The sequence below is a fragment of the Panthera pardus genome, unplaced genomic scaffold (assembly GCF_024362965.1).
Source record: "Panthera pardus isolate Hobbes unplaced genomic scaffold, ASM2436296v1 HiC_scaffold_10, whole genome shotgun sequence".
Lineage (NCBI taxonomy): Eukaryota > Metazoa > Chordata > Mammalia > Carnivora > Felidae > Panthera > Panthera pardus.
The window spans coordinates 112,722,415-112,737,259 of NW_026526655.1; positions in this window are offsets into that span (position 1 = coordinate 112,722,415).

The window sequence follows — 14,845 nt, forward strand, 5'->3', positions numbered from 1 at the left end:
AGCTTGTTTGGGATTCTCTTTCTTTCCCTCTGTCCTCTCCCTCTCTCTTTCTCTCTAAAATAAAAAAAATGTTAATTAAAAATACAACTTATTATATATATATATATATATATATATATATATATATATAGTGGTTTTAAGTGGTTAAAGTATGTCTCTTTATACATTTCTTATTTTATAAATGTGTATGTAGGTGCATATATATATATATATATATATTCAAATTAATTAGAAGAAATTTATGTTCCTTTAAACCTCCCCCCTTATAATACAAGATCATATTAATTGTACACATATTGAAAACCCTATCAGATAGTATTAAAATTTTTCTCCAACCATCTAACACAATTTATAAAACTCAAGAGGAAAATTCAAAAAGGAAAAAGAAAGTCTATTGTATTTATTCCTACCTTTACTCTTACTATCTTCCTTTCTGATATTCTCAAATTTCTGCTTTTATCACTTGCTTTCTGTTTAGAGATCTTTCTTCAGCCATTCTTTTAGGGTAGGTCTTCTCATGAAAAATTCTCTTAGTTTCCCTTCATTTGCTAATGTCTTCATTACCTTTTCATTCCTGAAGCATATTTTTACTAAATATAGAAATCTGGATTGACAGTTTTCTTTTAGTACTTGAAAAATGTGCCACTTCTGTAGTTTCTAATGAGAGATGTACTGTCATTGAATTCATTTTCCTCTCTGGATAATGTTTATGTTTTCTTTTGCTGCTTTCAAGACTTTTTCGTGTCTTCAGTTTTCAGAAGCTTTACTAGGATGTGCCTTAGTGTAGTTTATACAGTTTGAAGTAGTTCAGGTACTTGAAGTTGTAGGCTTATATTTTGGTCAAATTTAGGACATTTTTAGCCATTATTTAGTCAAATACCTCAAATAACATTTCAGCCTTTTTTTCCTCTTTCTCTCTGGGACTCTAATGATAAAAAATAAGATATTTTGTTATAGCTTCACAGGTCCCAGAAGTTCTATTCATATTGTACAGGCAATTTTTTAGTGGTTGTTTAGATTGGGTAATTTATATTGTTCTATCCCTAACTTTCTCTTGTATTTTCTTCTTCTGAGCCCTCCTCCTTTGAGGTTTTATTTTAGTGATAGCATATTTCAATTGTACAGACTGAATTTGATTCTCCTTCATATCTGGAGATTTTCTATTTTATTTCCAAAGATTCCTATTTTTTTTAATTTATCCCAAATGTGTTCTCAATTGCTTGTTAAAGTATTTTTTAATATAATGGCTACTTTAATTTTTGTCAGATAATTCTAACAGCTGTGCTCTCTTAATGTTGGCATCTGTTGGTTCAGTTTGAGATCTTGTTCCTTGGTATGATGAGTGATTTTCACCTATAACCTCTGCATTTTGAATGTCTAAGACTGGATTCTATTTAAATATTATGTTTTGGCAGGTATCCTGGAGCACAACATATTAGTATATGTAGTATATAATAATGTATATAAATGGACTCATACCGAAAATAGTGTTGAAGCAAACTTAAGTGGGAGACATTGTTGATCATTGCTTCCACCATGGGATATATGAGATTCCAAAACATTCTTCTTAAGTTAAGGAGAGGAAAAGCTAATGAGAAAAAAAAAGTGATTATTTATTTCTACTATGTGATTTGAAAAAGATTTCATTTTTACACCATTCTGTGGTTGCCCGGTAATTAGTGATGAAGACAATAGCTCATCCACACTTGCTCTTTTCCCCTGAACCACTTTTCTTTTTCCCACTTCTGATGGGTGTCTGGAGGTCCCAGCCTGCCTTTTCCTTTCCACCATACCAGTGGAAGGATAGGAGTGGGATCCTTCCTGCCTCATCTTTATGCCTTTCCCCAGTGTATGAGGAAGAGCAATGTGGGGGGCTCTTCCCTGGTAAGGTGCATCTACTGTGATTTTTCCAGTGGGGCAATACTTTGGTTTAATGCCCATTCCACCATCAACTGGGCAAGTTTTTTTTCAGGGATAAAACTCTTAGGATATCCATTCCACTTTTCAGGCATTTTCAGAAGTAATGGTACTTGCAAAAGGAATTTGAAAAGAGCAGAGTTTGATGCACATATTTAAGATGATCACTCTTTTCAATATTTCTCTATTCTTCTTTCTATTTTTAAATAATTGGCAACTTTTAAGTAATAAGAAGTTCTGGCTTTCTCTTCTTCCCAGGATCCTTATAATCACACTACTCTGATCTGTCTGCTTTCTTTATCTCCCACTTTTAATCATTAAATAATAAGGAACTTTCAAACTTTACCCTTTTTTCTTTTCTTCCCTTGTCCTACAGTCCCTCAGTACCACCTTTCTGCAGCAGCCTTGAGACCTTCAGCACACAGATCCTGTCACCCATACTTCTCCAAGATAGAAGTCCTTTTGTATTTCATCCTGATAATGATAGTGTGTGCCTTTTTGGCACGTTTGAGCACAAGAGTTCTCAAATGTTAGTCACTTTTTCTAGGAGAATCATTAGTGAGGCTGATGCTTCAATTAGGTGAAGGAGAACATGTAGGCAATGAACTTAAATCATTTGCTCAGGGTCATATCCTGACTAAAGGCCAAAAATGGAAATAGATATAAGCAAGTTTTTAAAGTTTCATAAATCTTCAAGAATGCAACCACTCTGACTGAGAATATCATTGAAAGTGTATTACATTGTTGATCTTTGCTATTTTCCCTCAAATTCTACCCTTTTTAAGGACACTTCCTACAGACTTACCCTTTAGTTTCCTGCTTATCCAAACTTCCATTCTGAAACCATATTAAAAAATATTAACCTGGTTCTAAGTTATTTCTCAGGTTTTTCGCATCTTTACTCTTACCACAGATGGCTATATGTAAACGTAAGTCTTCATTTTTCTGGGATAAGTGCCCAACAGCAGATTTGCTGGGTTACATGATAGTTGCAACATTGACTTGCTTATGGGAAACTCCCAAACGTTTGTCAAGCTACTGCACCATTTTGTAATCTTACCAAGAGTGTATGAGCTCTCTTCATTTTTGCCAATATTTGGTGTTGTCACTATATTTTAGAGATTTTGATAGCTGTGTAATGATAGCCCATTGTGGTTTTAATTTTTATTTTCCCGATGGCCGAATAATGGTGGATATCTTTTCATGTGTTTATTTTCCATCTGCGTATCCTCTGTGGTAAAATATATCTTCGTGCTTTTTACCCATCTGTGGAAAGATTACTAAATTTGATTGGATTATTCATTTAAACTTGAGTTTGGTGGGGAGAAATACATGCCTTTAGATAGCAATATAAATACAGATAGATATATCTCTACATAATATATTGTTATATATATATATTAATAAGTTAAAATTTTATATTTAAGTCTGTGATACATTTAATTAAATTTCATATAAGGTGTGAAGTTTAGGTTGACGTTTGTTTTTCTTTGCTTATGATGCCCTGCTTTGACTACATTTGTCAAAAGGCTATTTTTTCTCTATTGAATTTCTTTTTCACCTATGTAAATCAAAGAAAAAAATGAATCTGAAAAGCATGACTAATCAGCGTTATATAACTGAAATTTATAAATTATTTCATATGGCAACAGAATACATATTCTTCTAAAGTCGACATGAAACATCCAATAAGGTCCACCCCATTCACTGTTATATGAAGTGATGAATCACTAAATTTTACTCCTGAAATCATTATTATACTATATGTTAACTAACTTGGATTTAAATAAAATTAAAAATTAAAAAAAGAGATACATCCCATTCAAACCATATAATAACACATTTTAAAAAATAGAAAACAAAGTATGTATTCAGATCATAATGGAATTAAGCTAGAAATCAATAACTGAAACATGTGCAAATATTTGGAAATTGATTAATATGCTTCTAAATCACACATGGATCAAACAATAATCTCTGTGCCTATCCCTCTGTCAATACCACACAGTCTTTTTTTTTTAAGCTTATTTATTTATTTTGAGAAAGAGAGAGAGAGACAGAGTGAACAGGAGAGGGGCAGAGAGAGAGAGGGAGAGAGTGGTTCCTAATCAGGCTCCACACTCAGTGCAGATCCAGGTGAGGGGCTCAGTCTCACAACCATGAGATCATGACCTGAGCTGAAATCAAGAGTCAGTTGCTTAACCAACCGAATTATCCAGTTGCCCTGATATCGTACAGTTTTGACAGTGTGTGTTACACTTCATAAGAAGGCTTGACATCAGGTGAAATGATTCTTTCCACTTTTTTTTTTTTTTTTTAGTTTTCAAAATTCTTTCAGCTATTTTCATTCTTTGGTCTTTCAATATAAATTCTATCTTGTCTGTATCTACAAAAAAAATCTTAATGGGTTTTGCTAAGACGTTGTCTTTAACTTGCGTGTCTATCTGGGGAGAATTGACATCTTTGATATGTTAAGTCTTCTAATTCATGATCATGGTATGTTTCTCCATTTACTTAGATTCCTGTTGGTTCCTTTCATCAACACTTTATAGTTTTCAGGTGACAAGTCCTGTACATGTTTTGTTAAATTTAGACCTAAACATTTCACATTTTTAAGTAAGTATAAGTGATATTTTATTTTTAATATTAGTCTCTATGTGTTCATTGCTAATATATATATATATATATATATATATATATATATATATATATGATTATTTTTTCTGTTGATCTACTAAGGTGCAATTTCATTGAAATTATTTATTAATTCTAAATTTTTTGTCAGATTCCTTGTAATTTTTTATGTAGACAATCCTTACACAAGTAAGGATAATATTATTTATGCCTTTGCAATCTGGTGGCCTTTTATTTTCATTTATTATTTTAACAATAAATTAAAACAGCATGAACATGAAGCACTATGTTAAATAAGAGTGGTAAGCGTGGGCATCCTTGCCTTTTTTCTGATCCAAAGGGACAAAACTTTCAGTCTGTCACCATTAAATATGGTGTTAGCTAGATTGTTTGTATGTGCTGTTAATCAGTTGAGGACATTTCTTTCTATTCCTACTTTCTGAGAATTTTTATCATAATGATTGTTGAATTTTGTCAAATGCTTTTTCAGCATCAATTAATATAATATTATTTTTCTCTGTAGGATGTTAATATGTGGATTATGTTGATTAATTTTCAAATACTGTATGCCTCACATCCATGGAATAAACCACACTTCTCACAGTGTGTAATTTTTTAATTTATTGCTGATTTGTACATTTTATGAAGAATTTTTGTGCCTGTGTTCATCAGTGATATTGTTTTATTCCTGTAAGTTTGTTGTCTCTTTTATCAATTTAAAGATTTTCTTTCTTACTTTTCATTGAAATTTTACCATGACTTATGTTGATATAGATTTCCTTAGTTTAATTCTGTTTGGAGTCAGTTAGCTTCATGAATCTATAGATTTATATCTCTCTGTCCAGATTTGGAGGGTTTTCATCCAATATTTTAGGTACATTTTTAGCTTCACCTTCTTTCTCCTATTCTTCAACTCCCGTGAAATGATTAGATTTTTGTTATACTCCTACATGTTCCTTAAGATCTTAATTTTTTCAGTATGTTTTCTCTTTTTATTTTTGTTGTTTTCTTTTCTAATTGACTGACTCTTCTTTCTGTCCCCTTAATTTGGTTTTTCTTTTTCTTTTTTCTTAAGTTTATTTTTACTTGGAGAGATAACAAGCAAGGGAAGAGCAGAGAAAGAGGGAAACAGAATCCAAGGCAGGCTCTACACTGTCAACACAGAGCCCCATGTGGTGCTCGATTTCACAAACCATGAGATCATGACCTGAGCCAAAATTAAGAGTAGCTCATTACCCAAATGAGCCACCCAGGAACCCCTCTTTTTATTTTTAATATCTTTACTGAAAATCTTTATTTTTTGGCCTTTTTTCTTCTTTTTACTTTTTCATTTGTTTCTCAATGTTTGTGATTTCTCTGAAGCATTTTATCATGGTTTCTTTAAAATCTTTGTCAGGTATTTCTAACATCTCTGTTATCTCGGTGTTGATATTTTTTGATGGTCTTTTTTCACTTTGAGATCTTCCCGGATCTTGGTATGATGAGTTATTCTTGATTGAAATCTGAGCATTTTGGCTATAATTTATGAAACCCTGGATCTTACATAAGCCCCTCCCCCCTTTTTTTAGCTGGCCTCCTGTCTCACAACTCTGCTGGGAAAAGAGGGGAATGTCATCTCATTACCGCCAGGTTGGAGTAGAAGTCTAGCTTTCCCACTTCACTTCCACTGATACCTTAAGTTGGATGGTTCATGATTATGGCTGAAGGAGAATGGGAGTTCTGGCCTTCCTGCAGACCTCCACTGATGTCTCCTTGGCAGAGAGAGGTAGGACTTTCAGTATACTTCTCCCCATGTTGTGCCCACTGGCACTGGGAAAATGTGTGGCCTTGTTACCACTGAGTGGTTGTGAAAGTCTTCTCTCCCAGGCCTCCTCTGACACTACTCTAGTGGAGGTAAGAGTGGGAGTAGCGGTGGGGAAGCAGAACCTCCTGGCTCCTGGATGATGATGAAGGCCCAATCTCTCCCTTGGTCTCCTGCCATGATGGCAGGAGGAGAAGGCACATCACTGCTCAGTGGGGACAAAATCCTGACCCCCTACTTGACCTTGCTTGACACTAGCATGGTACTAGGAGAGGCTGTTGGGTGCCTTAGTAGAGCTGGCAATGATATATGTTTAGAGGCCCCTTTGACCTTCAGTGGCCTGAGTTGAGGTAGGGCTGTGCTTTTTATTTCTTTTGTGTTTGGCTTGAGTAGAGCAGTTATTATCTAAAACGTTTCTCTCTTGCTAGGCTGACCCCTTTTTTGCTTTTTTGGTGCTTTTGTGGTCCAGTGTGTGTGTGTGTGTGTGTGTGTGTGTATCTTTTTTCCCTCACCTCCTTGCATGTCTGAGTTGTTGGCTTCTTCAGCTCCAAATGTGGGATATATAATGCAAAAAGAAGCCCAGGGAAGTCATTCCAGTGTTGTTCCTTGGGGCCTGAAAAGTCCTTAATTGGTCTGCTTTATTCTCTTCACCTTTCAGAATTCTCTTATGTTTGTTTTCTATATAAAATGCCCAGGAATTTTACTTGTACTTACTGGGAGGAATAGGGAAACGTGCATATATTCTATCTTCTCAGAAGCTGATAACCTTTTGATATGAGAGAAGATCAACAGTAAAAAAGACTGCCGGTTTTTCCAGATCCCTAGATAATTGCAGAAATGAAACTGGAAAAATTCCCCCCTTTCTTTGAAATCCTTTGTTATTCCCAACATACTATGCTAGTATGTTTCCTCTCTATTTGAGCTCTGAATAAACTGGCACATTATTGTCTAATAATTTCATGCATTTAATTTTGTCACCTTAAAAAACAGCCAAAAATCCTATCATCTATTTGCCCACCAACAGGGAAAATACCTGTTGATATTCTGATATATCCATACTTTTCCACAATGAAAATGAGTGAATTTTTGAGACGTGTAGCAACATATATGAATGTCAAAAACATTACATTCAGTGAAGAGTATATACTGTAAAGCTCTGGGATTGGCAAAACTAAGATATGATTAAAGAACTCAGATTAGTTATTAACTAGTGGAGGGGTTTCTTGTAAAAGACCATGAAAGTATTTTCTGGGGTTATAAAAAAGTCCTATATCTTGATAAGCTTGTGGATTAGGAATATATATTTGTCAATTCATTAAATTACACACTTAAAGCCTGCTAATTTTATTCTATGTAAATTCAACTTTGATAAAGTTAATGTATGGCAAAAATAATGGTTGCCTACACTGTATATTTTGCTTCTGCAGTTTCCAAGGCTTAAGTGTAATGTAATGAAGTGGAGGTGGATTTTCATCCCTGATGAAGAGATCAGGAGGGAGAGGAGCCTGAATGTTGAAGAGCATACAATCTATCTCATTGGTGCTCAGTGAATAAATTAATAGGTGGAGGGGAATTCTCTCATGTAATAGAAGACTCCACTCTCCCTGTGAATGATTCTGGATGCTTGGAGCAGACTGTGCCAAAAACAAAGATGAGGACAAAAGTTATACATACATCATCTCCATATAGTCGAGTGTCTTGTATCTGCCTTCCACTGACAGTTTCATAGGACACAAATGAGTCAGATGCAAGATAACCTACTGTGAAAGGGACACTATTCTATTTCTTCACAGAAGTGAAAGTGAGCTGGCACAGCATCATGAATCCAGCTCTAAATAGGTTAGTGTCCTGTCTCAGGTTGCATATTGTTTGGTAGTAGTGACTCTTCATTGAAATGTCTGATTCATAGCCTTAGACCCTTCTGCTGAGAGAAATTTGGGAAGGCCTCTTGGTACCAAGGATGTCAGAACCATGTACACTTACAGGACAGAAACTGAACAGAAATTTGGGATGGTAATGGCCTCATTGCCACTGGCTGTGTGTGTTTCTGAAGGCCTGTGGGCTAAAAAATCATGCTATTGTGTACACATTAGATGACCTACAAACTTCAAATCAGCATTGTAGGTGTGCATTAATTGTTTTATTCATTAATGCATATGAGATTCTCCACTAATTTGGGAGGGGGGTGGTAAGGAGGGAAGAATAGCCTGTGAAAACTTAGTCAAAAAGGTATAGAAAAATGGAACCCAGACTTGTCATTAACTGGGTGGAATTCCTAGTCCATGTTGTTTATGCCAAGGAATTTTTGTCCCATTGGACCATAGCTCAGTGATCTACCTAGCAGTCTTTTGGATTAAAGAAAAAACCTTTAACATAGTTGACTTCTTTAGAAAATAATTCTATTCCTGGAGCTACTGTTGATAGAGGTACTGCTGCATAATAATGCCATATGGCCATGCTCTAATTTCAAATCACACCCTGAGGTTAAGAAATGTCCTAATTATTCATGAAGCAATATCATATCAGAAAAGCTAATTTGCAATTTCATGCTTGTCCAACAAGGTCATGCCTTTGCTTTTTGACGCTCCAGGTGCGTGCATGCACACACAGACACACATGCACACTCACTAACTCAGCTGTAATGACATCACTCCTGGTTGTGGTGTCTGTCCCATAAATGTACACAAGCCTGGCACCTCAGTTCCAATCATCTCAACCACCCTGATCTCCTCTGGCAAGAGGCTGTGATGCTGAGCAAACCTTCCAGTGATCTGATGTGTGAAGCTAACTATGAGCCTTTTGTCTCTCTCCCACTCTCTGCCCCTCTGCCTGATAGAATCTACTACTCACCACATCTCTGAGCAAGAGCAAGAAAGCTAGTTCTGCTTCCTACCCCTCATGGGATCTCACTACAGTGAACTTGGGCATTTGAAAGCCAAAGTTTCCAATGTTTTGATAATATTTTCCTTCAGTTAACTCCCAATCATAATGCCTTAGCCTTCCTGTATGGCAGAGCACAAGATGGTGTTCTTTTATGCGGCTATTAAGGGAAAAGGATGGGCATTCCAACTGAGGGCAAGGAGACCCCACTTGCCTGGCTCTTCAGGAAACCCCCCTGCAGAAGGTTGCTCTGGACTAGTTTCTGAAGTATGAATTGGAAATAGCAGGGATGGAGCATGAAGGCTCTATGGATAGGGACTCAGGTGCTCCCCACATCTACAGTGTGGCTCTCCCCACCTGAAGGTGTGTCCAAGACCCAAACAGTCAGGTAGACAGATGATGAGCCCCTGGGCACTGACTTATATTCTTAAGGAGAAAACATTTCTTCTGAGGTCATGAGAAAGCTGTTTCCTGCAGAGTGGAGTGTGTGAGTCAAGAGAGCCCACCAGGTAAAGATAAATGGAATGGGTTAATTGCTCTCCAAACCAGTTAGATTTATTACTAAAGCAAAATTACAGAGAGTCTCAATAAATATAAGCACCTCTTCAGGATAAAGAATAGGTGCTTTTGGGGGCAACTGGGTGGCTCAGTCGGTTAAGCGTCCAACTTCAGCTCAGGTCATGATCTGACAGTCTGTGGGTTCAAGCCCCACATCGGGCTCTGTGCTGACAGCTCAGAACCTGGAGCCTGCTTAAAATTCTGTGTCTCCCTTTCTCTCTGCCCCTCCCCACTCATGTTCTGTCTCTCTGTCTCTCAAAAATGAATAAAAAACATTAAAGATTAAAAAAAAAAAGAATAAGTGCTTTGGATGACTCAGATGCCTGGTCTTACCTATACCATTTACCCATTTTTTTCTGCAGAAATAAATGAGGTCTCATTGCATTGTGGGTGTTTTGTTTGTTTTATTTTTTTTTTTTGAGAGAGTTTGTGACCATTCCCATTTATCCATATAGTCTGTAGTAGGAGATTAGCTCATATCTCAGCTGTGAGATGGCATTTGGTGTTTAGTATCCTATATTTAATAAAAGTTCAACATGGATGAACTGAATTTAAAAATATCACAAATCACAAGTGAGAACACTCATAGTTTATACAGAATATGTTATTTATTGTTGAATTATTTATCTACAAACAATAGAATAAATATGTAATTATATAATTTATAATCAGATATAATTAAATTGATTACATAATTTTGAATTCACAAAGGATACCTTTTAAAAAACAAATGAGGGGAGCCTGGGTGGCTCAGTCGGTTGGGTGTCTGACTCTTGATTTCGATTCAGGTCAGTCATTCTAATGGCTCTAATAATTGGCTTCAATTTAAGCAGTTAGTAGTAATTAATTGTATGAGTAACTAATTGTAATAAGCTGGAAATGTGTTCTGTCTGATCTAGGTATTGTAGTGAGCTCTAGTGGCGTGCAATCTGTGTTCAAGAAACCGTGGCTTTAAGGACCACACCTGAAACCTGCTTTGTTTACTATCCATGTTGTATCTTGTGATAATGTCACTAACAATTGCTTCCAGGATAGGATGGGTTCAGTCAACTCTAAGTTTTGGTGCAACTCTAAGAAAGGAACAAGAAGAAGTCTTGTTGAGCAAAAGCAGACTCAGAATTAACAGGAGCAATCAGAGAACATCGAGGATGGTCCACGTCTTCTTGGCCAATTCCCCAAATCCTTGAAAAAGAAGGACAAAGAACTAACCTTTTACAGAACCTCTAGGAATATCTGTGAAGTGAATGCATGCATTTTATAAACTTGTCACATTTTATTCATTAATTTCTCTATCTTTGACATTTAGGTTTTAAAGATATGTTTTGCTGTTATAAACCATGTTGAAATGAATATCCACATACTTGGTTATTTTACTTGCACATGTGCCAGAGTTTCTCTAGAATCTATTCCTAGATGAAGAGTTCTAGGCTGAAAATTACGCACATTGTTAACATTAATAGATACAAATTATTCTCCAAAGTTGTGTCCCAATGTTCCTTCATAATGCTATGTATGATGATTTCTTTGTCCTGGAATGTTTGCCATTTGAGTCTTGAATTTACGATAGTTGGGGATCAGGTCTATTCAATTCCAGTGTTTCCGTCCTAATAGCTACCTTTCAAATAGCCATTCTTCACTACCTACTTACAAAGGAACTTGAATATGGCACATGGTCTTTAGCAACATCCTTAGCTTTGAATTCCCAACTTCCCCTATGGTGGGTGAGTTTCAGCAAATGAACTGTTTGTAGAAATCCCCTAGAAGGACAGATATTCATGAAGGAAAATGTCCAACTTTGTTGGAAAAATGTTTCCCTGCCCATTTGCACCTTTATAATGTGCCTGAAGAGGATGTGAAAGTAATAGATGCAACAGACACCTTGTGACCATTAGACAACATGTATGAGGATGAAACTTTGGTAACTGTAGTGGATTCTGGAGGGTTCTGCCAAGAACCCCTCGTGAGGGTCCCACACATCTGTCCTCCAGGTTCTGAGAATAATAGCTGAAGTCATAACTGCATCTATTGTAGGACATTTCCCTTGACCTAAGGGAAACACCCTATTTCCCTTGACCTAAGAGATCCTCCCAGGGGCAAGGTGATGGCAATGGTGGGTTGATGTAGAGTTATAGAGGTCTCATTGCTCTATCTCCATTTGGGATGATTCTGAAGGACATCTCAGTTGCAGGGCTCTAGTAGGATTGACTGAGTCATCAAATGAAACTGATATTTAGTTTCTCCCTTGGCAAGACTTGTCTTCCTCATGTTCTTACTGCTGTGTCTCCTGAAAGCTCCCCCAGTGAACCCTCTGCACACAACGCTTGATGTCAGGGTCTGTTTCTAAGACACTCAGAAAGCATAGCAGAGCATAAATGTTGGAAAAACCTGATGTCACTCCTCAGATATCACACCTGCTCTGACCTTCTCCCATATGTTTTATAATGTATGATAAATAAAACTCTAAATATTTAAGCTTTACTATCATTTGAATTTCTTTTCCTTATAAGTGGTTACAATCTTAACTGATAACTTCAAACTTACATGCATGGAAAAGGGTCAAGGTCTTCAAACATGAGAATGTTAGGAGTTATGATGTTTTCTCTTATATGATGGGGTTTTGCAAATAAAAAGGTGAAAATGATTTTATGATCTTCAGCTATTTTCCTGTCATTCCTCCAACCCTACTCTTATTTTACGCTTTAGCAATATGGAAGTACTTGTCAAAGTGTGTTTCCTTCTTCTTGGCAATGCTGCTGTTTCAATCTGAGAAGTTTCTTATGCATTCATAAAACATGTTATCTTCTACAACCCAATGTTAGCTCGTCACTGTCCTTTCCTGAATGTCCTATGCATCTACTGTCCTGTAGCAGACAAGGCTTCTTGTCTGCCCAATGCCCAGTATCTCCTCTACCTTGATGGGATGGTTTTGAACCATGTCAACTTAGCTAAACTGAAACTACCTTTCCCAAATTCTTTTCTGTATGATTTTGGAGAAGGTTTTACCAGAAAATAAAATAATTGTGTAAGATTTGCAATGCAGAGATGAACCAGCAAGAATTGTTTACGCTCTGAAGTCCTGTAGGGCACCAGATGCTGCTGTCCTCATGTGTGCTGTCTCTGCCCTGTTGGCTCACCTTGTTGGCTCATGGCTCCTGCAGTTCTACCATATTGCTTCCTTCAGCTTCTCTGAGTCCTGGGCAGAATGAATGCATCACCCATTGGCAAAAAGCATGAAATTTTCCCTCAGGTCACCCATGTCATTAAGGTTGGAGGCAGTGAGAGACAGATGTAGGTTTCACTTTATCTGTATAGGTTGCAGTTTATCCTCAAGCCATGCTTGTAGGTTCCAGTTTATCCTTGTAATTCCTCATAATTATCCTGCTTCTATTCCTGAATCTTGATTGATACACTTAGTAACAAATTTCATCTTTATTCAGACTGTCAATGTACTCAGCTAAAAAATTATCCCACACTCCACTGGAGTAAGAGTGACCAATGAAATATAAGTAGATATCATTGAATGGGGCTTCTGGGAAACTGGGAGAAGTGTTTTTTGCTCCTTGACCTTCCCTTTCTTCCTCTCTGGAACTCAGGTGTAAGGGGAGAGCTCCAGCAGTCATATTATGATCTTGAAGAAGGAACATACCAAGATGGTGAAGCAAAAAGAATTAAGGAGCCTGGGTCTTTGGTGACTTTCTAGAGCCTATATCACAACCTTGGACAAGTAATTCTGGACTTATTTATGTGAAGAATGAAGCCCACAATTTAAAACAAACAAACAAACAAACAAACAACAACAATCTTCTGGAGTTGGGAGTTTGTGCTTACCAAACACAATTTCTAATCCAGTTACCTTTTGTTCTTTTCTTTCTTCTCTTTTAAATTTTTGTTTACTTACTTATTTTGATTAATTTACATTCAAGTTAGTTAGCATATACTGCAATAATGATTTCAAGAGTAGAATCCAGTGACTGTCCCCTACATATAACACCCAGTGCTCATCCCAAAAAGTGTCCTCCTTAATGCCCCTTGCCCATTTAGTCCATCCCCACACACCAAACTCCTCCAGTAACCCTCAGTTTTCTCTCTGCATTTAAGAGTCTTTTATGGTTTCACCTCCTCTCTATTTTTATATTATTTTTGCTTCCCTTAGTTTCTTTTTTTTTTGAATATTAAATTCCACATGAGTGAAGTCATATGATATTTGCCTTTCTCTGACTAATTTCACTTAACATAATACACTCTAGTTCCATCCACGTTGTTGCAAATGGCAAGATTTCATTCTTTTTGATTGCCAAGTTACTATACACACACACACACACACACACACACACACACACTCACACTCACACTACATCTTCTTTATCCATTCATCCGTCAGAAGACATTTGGACTCTTTCCATACTTTGGCTATTGGTGATAGCACTGCTATAAAAATTGGGGTGCATGTGCCCCTTCAAAACAGCACACCTGTATCCTTTGAATAAATACCTAGTAGTGAAATTCCTGGGTCATAGGGTATTTCTACTTTTAATTTTTTGAGGAACATCCATACTGTGTTCCACAGTGGCTGCACCAGTTTGCATTCCCACTAGCAGTGCAAAAGGGTTCCTCTTTTTCTGCATCCTCACCAACATCTGTTGTTGCCTGAGTTGTTAATGTTAGCCATTCTGACAGGGGTGAGGTAATGTGGTTTTGATTTGTACTTCCTTGATTATGAGTGATGTTAAGCATTTTTTCATGTGTCTGTTAGCCATCTGGATGTCTTCTTTGGAGAAGTGTCTATTCATGTCTTTTGATCATTTCTTTTCTGCATTATTTGTTTTTGGGTGTTGAGTTTGGTAAGTTCTTTATGGATTTTGGATATTAACTCTTTATCTGATATGTCATTTGCAAATATCTTCTCCCATTCCATTGGTTGCTCTTTAGTTTTGCTGATGACAAAAAGGAGGGTTTTTTTTTTTTTAATCTTGATGAGGTCTCAATAGTTCATTTTTGCTTTTGTTTCCCTTGCATCCAGAGACATGTTGAGTAAGAAGTTGCTGTGGCTCAGGT